The sequence below is a fragment of the Onthophagus taurus genome, chromosome 2 (assembly GCF_036711975.1).
Source record: "Onthophagus taurus isolate NC chromosome 2, IU_Otau_3.0, whole genome shotgun sequence".
Lineage (NCBI taxonomy): Eukaryota > Metazoa > Arthropoda > Insecta > Coleoptera > Scarabaeidae > Onthophagus > Onthophagus taurus.
In genome coordinates, this window is record NC_091967.1 from 5,663,155 (window position 1) to 5,676,872 (window position 13,718).

Here is a 13,718-nt window from a genome sequence, read left to right on the forward strand (position 1 = left end):
CATTCAAAGAAACATGATACGAATGTACATAAATCATAGTGTACGTATATAGACTAAACACTTATCATTATTATGGTTATTTCTGTGAATAAATCTTTGAAAATGACATCACTTTGTATTTTGTATGGTTAGCAAAAGGCCATCTTGTTATATCATTTCAACATCAATTACCGTGGACGGTTACTAGCGGTATTGCAATAGGTACCTGTAGTGCACTTCTCTACATTCATACATATTTACGAGTTTCAAAAAATGTTTTTTAACGGCACCCGCTTCCATTTGTCGTCCAAGCTATGGAACGTTGTGCTTACAAAGCGCGCAGAATCGACTGGTGTCGCTATGTCCACGTCTGTTCCCGCCGTGGTATTTATTACCTCTATTTTCAGAGCCGGCTCTCTGTCATTGCGTAAAATGGAATTTTGCTGCAAATGCATAGATTATCGCTTATATGATCAGGCCGTGTGCATTCTCGTTCGGTCTCTGTGCTGTACACGGCATTGCCATTTACCCGGTTTCCTACTGGTCGGAAGTTGAAAAAATTAATCGGATATCCAAAGGATGCTATTTACCAATATATTTTATCGTTTTCGTTATTTCTATGTTTGAATTTGTTAAAAAGATTTTTCTTTGATTATTTGAAGTTTTTAAGCCTAAATTAGAATTTGTTTGAAACTGAACATATGTTCTAAACTTTTAAGTAAACTCTGGGGGCACAAAGAGCACATGTGTTCCATTACGAAAATGAAACATTTTTCAGAGACCCCATCAATGTTCACACGGACGATATGTAGATGTAAATGTGGCGTGATCTATTCGGGAATTTCAGTTAAAGGGCTGGACCCAAGAAAATATATGACCGAGAAGGGAAATCCGACGCACACTTTTCTCACATATAAAGTGATATTTGATGGAGCGGCAATGCGTCCGCTTTTTCCTTTTTTTTTTTTGATTCATTGCAAGTTTTTCCATTTTGAACCACAAACGCCGTTGCTTCGACGAGCATATGATTTATTTTAATGACGACAAGCCACAGAATGATACGTCAAATCACTTTCGCTTCATATATCCTTTTACAAACGCTCCCTTACTTTTTCGCATTTTTCTACCCCATTCAAGCGATACAATGGGGTGTGAAAAATAAACGTCAATAATTTAGGTATATCGTTTATTAAAAGATGTCTCAAAACATATCGAATTTGATTGTCTAATGTTTAAATAAAATGTATTATCGAAATTTTAGATGTTCTCATTCTTAGTTTGCCTTTATATGTCGACGTTGGGGATTCAAAGTTGCACGCAGCTTAGGTAATACACCAACAAATACTGTGTGCGGACATAGCGTTTCCGGTCCGTAATGCGGCAGTTCACATTCACGTGCGGTCCCGAGATAACAACACGCACCCAACGGGGCGCGTCTTTGTTCGTGGAATGGTAAAGGTCGATTACGCCGGTATAGTATCGACGAAACCGGGCTATGCTCCAGTTTATTACTTGGCCACAAAAGGCTGCGGATTTGCGCGTTTGCCGTAGGTAGATACAACAAGGCTGATAAACTTGATTTAATTTCGCGGCGATCAACGCTGGACACCCACGCTTGATCTTGTTTTACGTGCTGCTCGGTGTATTCGTTTAGCTGCCTAGGTTGCAAACCCCTGACGCTTTACTTTGTGAGGTTTGTGTTATGTTCGCCACACAACGGATACGAGACCGACGCACGCCCGGCAACGTCGGATAGTTTGTTGCTTTAAGGCCTGCATATCGGTTTCTGTTATTGGTTTTAGTCGGCGAGCTCCCGCCGAGGGACATTAATCCTAACTTATCTGGTTGCAGGGGCAAAACCGAACGAACCCCGCGCTTATTTGTCTCGAATTGGTTGACGTGTGATTTACGGCTAAACTGGATTCTATTTACTTCTAACTCTTACAAAAAACATGCGGTTTGTGGATATTTAGATTCGAGAAGCTCGTAAATTTACAAATTCTGATATCTCGCTTATAAGGATTTCGAAATTTATGTTGTACAAGATTTTATAACAAAAAAAGAGATAAATCATTTTTGAAATACGTTTTAATATTAACTATACGAAACTTTAAGTTTTGTTCAAGTGTTTTATTGTTTTTACCTTAATGGTTTTAAAGTTTTAGAGGTAATTTGGTTCATTTTAGTAAAACTCTACAATTCGCAAAGATTAATTATTTATTAGTTTTTTCTTTAATGTAGATGGTGAAAGAAGCCAACAAGAAAGTTAATTGTTCGTATCCCATTTTACTTTTTTTAAAAAGCTTTACTTACCGGGTCAAGATGGCGAAAATGCCCCGGGAAAAATACATCATGCTGTCAAGATTTAACGCCTGGTCTGACTCCCTAAGGGAACATCCGGGGGTGCTTTTTTCGACCTTATAATGGTTTAATTTACTTAGCTCCGCACATCGTTTGAACTTTACGTTATCCTGTGGTACCTGAAAATATTAATAATTCCTTATTTATTATTATGTTCTTATTTATTATACATCACACATTATTCTTTATTGTTTTGATGAAAAAGTTTTATATATTGTAGTAATTCAGGCTGATACGAGTATCTGATTTCATTATTAATGAAAAAATATGACTACATTTTTATCTGTCAGTTGAGAATCGATATTCTTCATGAAATTATCGATAAAGACTTATTTAAAACCATATTGTTCCTGAAATGTAAGAAATTAACCAACAAATCGATACAATATCATTGATAATCACCATTTTGGAAAAACGAAAACATTTAAAATATTTTGATCGACATTGTATGTCGTTCCGAAATTCTACATAAATTATCTTTTGACGTACCTTGTATAACCAAAATTTTAATTATTTTTGAAATAATCCAAGATTGTCAGTAGCTTAGTCCCTATGCATTTGATAAAAGATTGAAGAACCGACGCTTAAAAAAATAACAATAACAATCAGAGTTGAATCGTAGAAGAAGACGCATCGTTTTGCTTTGAACGTGTTCGACAATGAAAATATACTCAAAAAAAGAACGTAACCCCGATCATAGTGAAGAAGAAGAAATAACCTAATGTGAGTTTGAATATAAAAAAAAACTAGAACTTTAAAAAAAACTAATTTAATAAAATTTGTGACAATAATCAGAATATAAAAAGGAAGAATAAATTAAAACAATCGATTTGGATTTGGACATCTAGCGTGAGAGTGTGGATCTAGCCGAGGATTTAAGTTGAGATAGAGGAGGCGTATAGAGAAACCATTGTTTGAAGGAGAAACAAATTACTTCTAATTAAGATAAGTTTGATTCATTTTTGTTGTTCATTAACAATTCGAATTTTGAAAATTTAATTTTGCTTTAGGATATTCAGTCCGAGTTAACAACATCAAATGATATAAAATTTAAGTCCGTATTAATAATTAAATTGGTTTTTTGAACTGAATCCACAATTGAACCCTGAATAAGAACTTTAATTCATCGATATATATATCATTAAAAATCGTTCACCAATACAATATGTATTAATGAGTAAGGACGTGGGTTAGTTGAAAGCGTCACTCAAGTATAATCTAAATGTATATCCGGGACTTAGGGTGAAGAGCAATTAGATGGCTAATCAATTTAACGTTCCTGCATTTGTCAAGGCGATACGCCGAAGTCTCTCCATCAGTTATACTTCCAACTGTTGAACGTTGGTGTACGATCATCGAAGCCCTGGCTCCATATATCACAGGACCGTCACGTACGGCATTGGAGAGGCGCATTTCTCCTCTCCTGTTCACCCTCTTTGTCCGACCCCTGACCTGTCAAACGCGCGTGCCGACTGCTGCCCAACCCGTCCACCAGGAAGAAATATGACCGTCATTAAACCTATTAATGATCAGGCTAAACATCGATAACCAGTGAATTAATGAACTAATATTGCGAAAATTTGACTGGCCGTCAATAACTTGTGGTGCCTAATCTAATGTGGGAGCGAAGTTAAATTACGTTACACTAAACGGTACTCAATTCTAAACCAAAATTACACGTTTCATCAATAAGCGATTAGAAATTCCATACAGATAGAGTCATCACTTACGATTATTTAGTGCGTTTTCATTTTTGTATCTATTTTTATATTGTTTATATTGCGCACTGATTACCAATCATAAAAATGCATTGTTTGTTTAGACGGAAATAGGTCGTGATACGTACACAATCGTTCGAATATAATTAAAAAGTGTAACACATGCTTGATTCAAACCAACTCGCAGGTGTTTTTAGCCGTACCGGCTATTAATTACCAAAACAAGCGGATTGTTATCAAAGCAAACAGTGCTATAATTGTTGCAACGGCAGCGTTAGGTTCAGAATTAATTTGTAATTTGACTTATCGTCGATGTGAGATCTTCAGTTAATTTAGTTACTAATAATGACTATTATTAAATACGAATACGTGTTAAAGCTCTCATCGTTATGCAATAGTTTCGCTTTGATACTTTACCGCACCAAGGTTTTTTTTGAATATATAAAGAACGCCAGGATCAATTTATAACCGATGACGTGAAATGATCAATTTTAGCATGACTCTGTGCATCGGCGGTTTCATAAAATCTGGTGCAATTTTCGTCATCCATAACGGTATTAACGATGCCGCCGCCGTGAACTTCGTCCTTGCTTCCAACAGGCGCATTCAAACTTCAATTAAAATTGCATACTTTACACGACAGTAGTGCTGGGGTTGACAGCGTGTCACGATAGCAACTTTATTAATAACAGGTGCCAAAGTAACAACGTAGAGAAGGTGGTAACTTGACGGTGGCTACACCGTAGGCGTAGATGATAGGTAGCAATGTGTGAGCACATCATTAATTAACGTAAGCCAATTATCCTCTCTGTGCAAGGCTTGTCAGGGGATAAGTACACCAGGTGGTGTGGCCGTGTATCCGCTTTCAAGTTTCTGTACTATATATAATAAGAATTAATTCGTTATCCCCTTTAAGCTGATCATTAATATCTGTAAAGCTCGAAGAACTATATATTCTGGAGATACTACGCCATCTATCACAAAGTACAGCTATATATCTGCCTTTTACCATAACCAGAATAAAGTAATGTAAGAATTATTTCCAAATAATAAACTGACAAGCTTCAATTATAAGTTATATAAAAGCATCTTGAAATACACCAAGTTATGTGATAGCACTTACGAAAAATTGGATAGCTTTAAAATTCTAGCCATAATTCACTTACTCCCCGCCGACGAACGTGCGATTGACTATCGGTTCCCATTTCATTAGTTTCTCCCTTCCTCCGAGAAAGTGCCACTTGACTTTAACGTCTTTTTATGCCGATGTTTTATTTATAGGAAACACATCAAAACAAATTACACAAATAGAAGCATGCACTATATTTAAAGACATTCAAATAACAACTATTGGATTAGTACTTAAATAAAAAGTATCCACTATGTTTTTATCGAAATTTCATCAATAGTTTAGTGATTTAAATATAAACAAATCACTTTTATTTCTAGTTTACATTCATAGATTATAATTTAAAATTTTTCGTTTTTCTCTGGATGTGTCCATATTTTAATTTTTCCTTGTGAATGAAATCTGTTGTAGTCTGCTTTGTTCTTCAGCTTTAGCTCCCTTCTCTGACAGCAAAAGCAAAATTACCAACATCCAACAGAGAGCCCACCTCATTGTTTAGAAAAGTAATTACGCAGGTGCGCGGATTTGATTAGAGAAGGTGAATTGTTTATATTCGTATTTTGATGGGTCATTTCCATAATTCGAAAGGGAATTCTAATTTATTCGTTCAACAGTAGGTGCGCGTCTTGCCTAGTCGTATAAATGCGAACGAACTGTGTAAAACGTAACGGAGATCGCGTGAACCCCAGTTAACTCGCTTGGTGAACAATTTAACTTTTCAACTATTGCCGCCGTTTGAGCGGCCGCCGCTTGGAGCGTATTCAAGTTTCCAACTTTGGCGAATTTGCGTTCAGTAAGAGTGTTGATGGGAGAATTTAATAGTCGAATTTATTTTAGAATAGTACTGCAAGTATTCCGTATGTGCATAATAAAACGTACGACACGAAATGTCTCATTTTCATGACTTATTTTAATTGAAATATTTATTATTATATTCCAGAAGATATTCTTCATTAATTCGTTGTAATCTCTTGGGTTCTTTGGATTGATTTCATGGCTGGTTAAGTGTTAAAGCAATTGACTTGGAAGCAATAGCACCATATCAACCTCATTAACTATTATGATATCTAAACCTGCAAAATCTACCTTATCAAGTCTTTTCTTGTCCAGCTATAAGCTTTCTTTCTGCCAGAAATCTTATATTGTTAACCCATTTGTGGAAGAAATATAAATATCATCAAGATCATTTTTGTAATGTAGAAGCCTGCGAAACCGTAGTTTGTAGCACGATTTATATACAACTAAAGAGTAGCTAAGATTTATTCCAGATACATCGTATTCAAGTATACCAGACATACCAGCCTTTTATTTTTGACAACTAAAAAAGGCAGAGACGCAAAGACCTTAAATTGGAAAGTGGAATGTCGAAGATGAATGAAGTTTCACGTTCTTGAGAAAATGCTACTTTCAAAGAACTGAAAACTTCAATACGATACCAGAAGCTCTTGTTGGTGATAACAGTGTGGATTATAGCCGCAAATGAGGTGTGACTTAAATATTAAGTTTTACTCTGCAAAGCAGCCCCACTAACGTTTTTTTCAAGATAAATCTTACAAGGTCGCATTTGGATCAAAGATTATTTGAGAATTATTACATTGGATATCTCTACCTCAAATTATGATTAGTCTGCACTAAAGAAAATTAACTGAAGTGGACCAAGAAAGTATATTCACATGTTATGCATAAATAAGTAATGAAACATGCAATACTCGTCCATGAAGTGTTAGTTTTCGTGGTAGCATATGTACAACACATGTTTAATTATAATAACGTAATGAATGATAATTATATTTCCGTGGAATTGCATATTTAAAAAGTAGGCTATATTTTAACGTCACAGTAAGGTATAATGGTGATAATAATGTCTCTTTCAAAAGTACTGGCGTGGAAGGCAATGTTACCTGATACCTATCGAGAAATTTAATAGAACGCGCGACGATAAGATTTAATAAAACAACTTCGCTACCTGCACATATACAAGGCGATACGATCAATACTACGCAACGTTGTAATTTAATACGTAAATGGTATCGGCGGTACATAGTGAGTTGGCCGAAGTTGTAAGGTAGGCGAACTCGTCTTTTTATAGCATACTCTGTAAAGTTGTCTTATATAACTTTAACAATATTTAATTTTATTTTTACAATACAAGAGTTGCTACAATATAGTTGAGTTTATTATTTCAGTACGTATATAATTATGGGGTCGATATGAAACATAATAATAACAGGTTATATTTTGATATCGTAGAAAATAACAGGTTAAACAAAGAAGCAATGTATCAATTTTTTTCAAGGCCTTGTATACACAGGTTTCGTACCGTACCATTTTCATCAATATTGGTGTGGGCGGAACTGAGTTTTCGCGTACAGAAAGTACAAACGTATATGTAAGTACCGTGGTAAAGTTCTCGCCTACTGACAGGTTGAAAATTTGCACGCGGCAATATCGAAAACGTAAAGCGCAGAAAATGGAGCGCCAGTCACCGGCCCCCCGTGTGGTAGGTTTGTTTTTTCGCAAGCTTCGTACCAACGGCGCGGAACTTCATCGCGAAACTATATTTTCCGGTCGAAAACCAGTTTAAAATGGGACCTATATTCACGTACCGTCTCACGTGCTCGATGTTCTGCTTCGAACCACCACCCCAAGTCGCTACTATTCGCACGTACGCTTGGTATATACGACTTTTACGTGGCAAGGAAGTTACCCTACCGAAATCAATTTTTGTTCCAAGTATTTAACTTTCACAATATATTTTTCACCAACTCGATTCTACGTTCCTCGACATATCTCTTCAAACAATTCAGGTTGTATATATTTTGAGAAATATCTTATATTTAGTAAATTCCACAAATAAACCATTTTCTAGTTGGATGAACTTTCTATAAAACCGATCTTAACCAAATCAAAATAATACGTTAAAAAACTTACAAGTGTTACTCCTCGATTGTAAAACCCCACCATAAGTACGGCATTATGCGGTCTAATGCAGTATATCCCTTAAGTAACACTTAACCGATTTGCCTGATGAACCGATGTACCAACACGAGGAAACTCATGGATGCCATTATCCGATTTGGAAACGGATTCCCTTCCATTTACAATTAAATCAACTTGACCACCGAATGCACTCTCCATCCTTGTATATATTTGAAAATATTATTCAATAATATTAAACAATTAAATCATTATAAAGATTAAATTGTTACATTGTTATATACCAAGTAATACACCTTATATTATAATTACAAACGATCATGAGGAACTTATATCGCGGTGATGTTTCAGTTTGACAAAGCTTAATTAACGTTTCTGCTCTAATCATTATACATGTGTTATACGACACTGGGACCTTATCTCGTCGACCCTTACTAACTACAAGCTTAGCCTATCCGTGAGTTAAAGCGAGAAGGATGGGTATGAGTGTGCGGGACTAGAATTTGAATATCTATCGTGAACTTGTTAAACTTGTCCCCTTCTCCGCCAACAGATCCGCCCACTGCGCCGCCATATTTCAATAGTTTAATTAAACTATGCGCAATAATAGTAGTTTTTAATTAAGACATTGCAAATGGGAAGTTCCGTTCAGTGTTCATTTAAATTAATAACGGGATTTGTGAAGCAAAGTCCAGGTTATTGCCGAGTTTTTCCCCGTTCGTCCCTTTTGTTATTTACATAACCGGATACTGTTCCGTAATTATTTAAAGAAGTTGAAAGAGTATTTGCACTGGAACCCTCCCGTTCTTAGGTATCTCACAGTTCGCTAGGAATTCCGGCTTATTATTTACCGCCCTCTTCCTCTTGTTGTTGGGTAGTTTACTTTTTTGGAGATTTAATATAATTAATGTGAGAATATTTCCTTGGTTTGGTAATAATAATATTAAATAATGTATCATCAATTATTATTATGATTTAACTACAAAATCACATCAACTAACGTTCTATTTTCACTGGTCCATTGCTTTGATATTCAAACATTCCGCCCCATAAAATTCTTAATGCGTTCCGAAACGCACTACACCATGGTGAAAATCTAAAATATATTACCCGCCTATCTAGAAATGACAAATGTAAAGCACTTCCGTTTATCAAGTTCGTTATATTTCGCATGGACGTGTTCATAAACTATCCTCGGCGAGCAACGACCGTCGCGGGTAAAAAACTAATGGCGACAGTGCGGAGAACGTTTTCATCAAGTGAGTAATTGCCAACTATAAAATTTTGCAATAATCTCGGGTATAAGGTCCGCTCGGCGGCTAGAAAGAAATGAAAGATGATCCGGACATATTTCACCGGAGACTAAACTGGCGCTTCATCGTTTCTAATGACGTCACATATACTTTTTAACTTAACGGTCGACCCACGACCCTACCAGCTACTCTCTCTGATCTGAGATCCTGATTACTGGCCATAAATCCTGAGCAGAGAAGATGTCCACCAGTAATCCTATGAAGAGTGTCTACGAACGGTCGATGGTGAGGTCGAGTTGGGGAAAGCCGTTCAGGTCTTCAATTATCCCCAGGAACTTGTCATTTGATTTTCAAAGTACTTCTCTACGACGTAGTCTCCTAGTTCGGATTTCTGGAGAGAAGTGCTCGATTTGCATATGTCTAATAGGCCCTTCTCCATGAGGTTTTACCACTTTCCGATCTTGTACAGCTTTTGCTAACCGTTTCATATATCGATAGAAACAGATAGCTCAATTACTTTAATGAAATTGAATTAAACAATCCTCATGAATTTAAATTGAGCGTTTGTACACTAGAACCCTAACAATCTGGATAAGATCATAAACAATGATTACTCGATATATTAGACCCTCTCGAAAATCCGCGTATCGCCCTTTGCGTATCTATCACGTAGAATTTGGGGGAGTAATCTCATTTAGCGATAGCCCTTAAATGGACCCACTTAATTATTTATCGCCCATAAGAGGGCACGTAACGGCGTTTTTAAATTTTCCGTCCTCCCGTTTATCGATTTTGATGTTATTCCTGGTACGAGCTACGACCATCGGCATCAACGAACGCATTTTGTTTCATAAATCAGAAAGGATCAAAAGCATGGTCGACCACTGTGAACTCCCGTAAGCATTGGTAAGTGGCTCCGCCATCCATTAAGTGAATCAATATGTCTCTTACTCTCCAGTTACTTCATTTCTATATTGGCCAGGTAGATGACTCGGACTCTTCAACTCCCTTTTCCATAAAGATAAAAAGCTTCCCGATGCAACAATGTTTACGGCCACCGCTGTGGCTTTCACGTATATATTTTTTCAAAGGTAATTAAAGTGCGGATTGAAAAGCGTATTATTTTTCCTTTTTGTGGTTGTTTCATGTAATATAATTAGCAAACCTATTATTGAACTTTAACCCTTTGTGTCCCGACGGTACTTTAAAGTACCGGTAATTTTAAACTGTAGTTATCTATTCGGCGCATTTAGAGCTGTCTGTACTTTCTACTATACAAGTGTATACAAGAAATAATCTGTATAAAAAACGTCGCAAACCGCACTGTAGGATTTTTAGGTACACTTTAAACTTATTCATCCAGATGTGAGGTTAGAAGTTTAGTGAAAAGTTGAATTTTGTTGTTCAAAAAGGTATTTCTTTGATAAATGGTTATTAGGTGTGATTATTACAGATCATTTTAAAAAGAAAACATTGAGCTTAAATTTAAAATAAGTCTCATTCCTTAATTTCAATAAACATGGTTTCTAAGAATTTTTAAATTAGCATCTTTTTTGACTCTTTTAAATGTAAGTGTTGTTTCAACATTTTTTTTCTTAATATTTTTCCAATCCAACCCAACAATTATTATACATCATTTTAAAGAGAAAGCTTTGAGCTTTAATTTAAAATAAGTTTCATTCCTTAATTTCAATAAATACGGCTTACAGGAATTTTTAAATTAGCATCTTTTTAACATTTTTAGGTTATTCGAAAATGTAAGTTTTGTTTCAAAATTTTTTTTCTCTATTTTTTTCCAATCCAACTCAACAATTATTATACATCATTTTCAAGAGAAAGCTTTGAGCTTTAATTTAAAATAAGTTTCATTCCTTAATTTCAATAAATACGGCTTACAGGAATTTTTAAATTAGCATCTTTTTAACATTTTTAGGTTATTCGAAAATGTAAGTTTTGTTTCAAAATTTTTTTTCTCTATATTTTTCCAATCCAACCCAACAATTATTATACATCATTTTCAAGAGAAAGCTTTGAGCTTTAATTTAAAATAAGTTTCATTCCTTAATTTCAATAAATACGGCTTACAGGAATTTTTATATTAACATCTTTTTAACATTTTTAGGTTATTCGAAAATGTAAGTTTTGTTTCAAAATTCTTTTTCTCTATATTTTTCCAATCCAACCCAACAATTATTATACATCATTTTCAAGAGAAAGCTTTGAGCTTTAATTTAAAATAAGTTTCATTCCTTAATTTCAATAAATACGGCTTACAGGAATTTTTAAATTAGCATCTTTTTAACATTTTTAGGTTATTCGAAAATGTAAGTTTTGTTTCAAAATTTTTTTTCTCTATATTTTTCCAATCCAACCCAACAATTATTATACATCATTTTAAAGAGAAAGCTTTAAGCTTTAATTTAAAATAAGTTTTATTCCTTAATTTCAATAAAAATGGCTTCCAGGAATTTTTAAATTAGCATCTTTTTTGGCACTCTTAGGTTATACGAAAATGTATGTTTTATTTCAACATGTTTTTTTTTAACATTTTTCCAATCCAACCCAACAATTATTATACATCATTTTAAAGAGAAAGCTTCGAGCTTTAATATAGAATAAGTCTCATTCCTTAATTTCAATAAATACGGCTTCCAGGAATTTTTAAATTAGCATCTTTTTTGGCACTCTTAGGTGCCAACGAAAATGTAAGTTTTGTTTCAACATGTTTTTTGTCAATAATTTTCCAATCCAACCTAACAATTATTATACATCATTTTAAAAAGAAAGCTTTGAGCTTTAATTTAGAATAAGTCTCATTCTTTAATTTCAATAAATACGGCTTCCAGGAATTTTTAAATTAGCATCTTTTTTGACACTTTTAGGTTATACGAAAATGTTAGTTTTAACTCAATACTCGTTTTCTCAATATTTTTTTAATTCAACCCATCGATTGTTATACATCGATTTAAACAGAATTGAAGCTTCAATTTAAAATAAGTTTTATTTCTTAATTTCAATAAACACGGTTTCCAGGAATTTTTGAATTAGCATCTCTTTTGACGTTTAGACTATGCGAAAATAGGGGGATTGCATATTTTGCTAAAATTTTATTCCAAAGGCCTTTACTGAGTGTATTTTGATAGCGTTTTAATTCTGTCTGATTCTGTCACAAAGTTTTAAAATGTTTGACTTCTTGGGACACAAAGGGTTAAAAGAAAAATGAAATAAAATGGCAGTAGTGGCCACAAAATATATTAAAGAAGTAGATATAATACATTGCCGGAGCTTATGGAATAAGTCTTGTTCTATTGAGCGGAACGCTGAATTAGAAATGATGATAAACAGCTTAATTATAGTTACTTCTTACCCAATTACGGGGTACGTTTCTGTGGCCCAAGACGCTTAATAAAATCCACGCAATTTATCAGCTCGCTCACGAACAATTCCTCGACGAGCCCTCTCTTTAAATTAGGGATTTGTGACGCGGAAACTATATAAAACAAAGTGCCACTTAACGGCCTCAGTCCTCGGTGACTTGTAACATTATTTCTAGAAATATGCGGATCCGTAAATGGCACGGCCAATGACAAGGCTCTTAATGTGCGGAAGTTGGAAAAGCCTATAATTTAAATCGGATTAAACTTAAATCTATAATAATTATGACGCTTCTTGCAAATCCTTTACGATGCAATCTCTTTTTGTTAATTACTACTACTTAAAAGAAGCTTATTTCACAGAAATAAATAATATTTTATATAAAGATGTTCATCGATTAAGAACATAATTATTATGATGAGAAATTTCTTGATTTAACTTGGGTCGATTAGCGTTGAATTTAGTTCAGTATTGTTGTACAAGAGACAAAACGTAGTTTTCATTCGCAGGGGGTACCCGTGTTTACTCACGAGGGATGTTAATTAAGGCTTAATAGTGTCGCGATACAAAAACAAATACCATAACCACTATCTCTGCGTTAATTTATCATGCTCACTCCCCATTCTGTTTGCGAGCTTTTGTGTTCTGACCCTTTATCTACGTGCTGATCTATTATACAGCAGGTTCTTATCACGATTGATTGTTATTATTCTACGTTTTTGGGTACTCAAAAACGAAATGATGCGCAAATGTATTCTAATAATTGAATGGGATCATCTGAACATTTCAATTATTTCTCATAAATTGTTAACAGGGAATTCATTTTAGGTAACCCGTCCGTATAAATACTTCATATTGAATAATAAACAATGTGAAAATTAAACATATTAACGGAAAAGTGCTTTCTCTACTCAACAATTATTTAATTAAGCCTTTCCAGCAGTTTTCAACGAACGGCTAATTATG

The 13,718-nt window shown here is 34.6% G+C and overlaps 1 protein-coding gene and 1 long non-coding RNA gene across 7 annotated transcripts in view; one reads left to right on the forward strand and one right to left on the reverse strand.

The window, feature by feature from the left end:
• Positions 1-13,718, forward strand: part of LOC111427063 (tyrosine-protein phosphatase Lar) — a 205,423-nt gene that overhangs the window by 66,221 nt on the left and 125,484 nt on the right. The gene's annotated exons all lie outside the window — the stretch shown is intronic.
• LOC111427068 (uncharacterized) overlaps positions 2,179-13,718 on the reverse strand; it is a 49,363-nt gene continuing 37,823 nt past the window's right edge. The window contains exon 2 of the long non-coding RNA XR_002707898.2: positions 2,179-2,459. This is a non-coding gene — a long non-coding RNA (uncharacterized lncRNA). The remainder of the gene's footprint in view (positions 2,460-13,718) is intronic.